This window comes from Limulus polyphemus, unplaced genomic scaffold, assembly GCF_000517525.1.
Source record: "Limulus polyphemus unplaced genomic scaffold, Limulus_polyphemus-2.1.2 Scaffold10683, whole genome shotgun sequence".
NCBI classification, from domain to species: Eukaryota; Metazoa; Arthropoda; class Merostomata; order Xiphosura; family Limulidae; genus Limulus; species Limulus polyphemus.
Window position 1 is genome coordinate 9,490 of NW_013676293.1, and position 1,185 is coordinate 10,674.

Consider the following 1,185-nt stretch of genomic DNA (forward strand, 5'->3'; position numbering starts at 1 on the left):
ATAGATTGTGGGGCCTCAAACTTTTTTATTCCCATCAAGATAGCCTCAGACTAAAAGAGTGTAGGAACCACTGCCCTAGCCATACTAGGAAGCTTGGTGTTCCTGATTAACGATCAAACGTTAAAAAGATCGAGTGAAATATGGTGACGTCATCAGAGTAAAACAGAAAATTCTCCCCTGAATAATATCGTGAGAAACCGCCACGTGAAATATAGTGATGTCATCAAGGTAAAACAACAAACCGTTCCCCGAATGACATCGTGAGGAACCGCCACATGAGATATGGTGACATCATCGGGTTAGGCCAGAAAGCTACTTCCCGTGTTTTATAAAAGGATACTGTCGTGAGCAACTATTTATTGAGAGATTATAACATCATCATAATTAAATAGAAAGTTGGTGTTCTGAGGGAATACATATAAGTCACTTATTAGTCTGTGATTAAGAACTAATGACTCTGGAAAAACTTTGAACCAGTTCCCGAAATAACTATCTCTTTTCCTTATTTTTTCTCATTCTAATTAATTCGTTAGAATGACACAAACCTTACATCTCTCTCTCTTGACACGTTTATCGTGGTGAGACAGGCGAGACATTTGCCGTTGATTAGTCATGAAACACCAAATTTGTGTGGTTTTATTTCTTTATGTTAAACAACATTTCATTTTTCCTTCTGATTTAAGGTTAGTATAGATTGTTGCTTTGGGCCAGGTGGTTAGGGGGCGCTCGACTCGTAATCTGAGGGTCGGGGGTTCGAATCCCCCGTCACACCAAACATGCTCGCCCTTTCAGCCGTGGGGGCGTTATAATGTGACGGTCAATCTCAAAATTCGTTGGTAAAAAAAAGTAGCCCAAGAGTTGGCGGTGGATGGTGATGACTAGCTTCCTTCCCTCTAGTCTTACACGGCTAGCGCAGATAGCCCTCGTGTAGCTTTGTGCGAAATTCAAAAGACAAACAAACAGATGTTTGCAACTACTTTAATTTCAAACTGAAATAGCTGAAAAGCGGATATTACACGAAAATAAAAAAAGCCTTAAGGTTCTTCTGAACCAAGGTTTGAAGAAACGGAGTTGAGCGTTATTTTTACTATTGAGACATGTTTCTAATTCGTAGAGATACCACAAGATGTGCAGTTCCTTTGAGTTAAGGTCTGAAGTAGTAAATAAATAAATAACATCAGACGT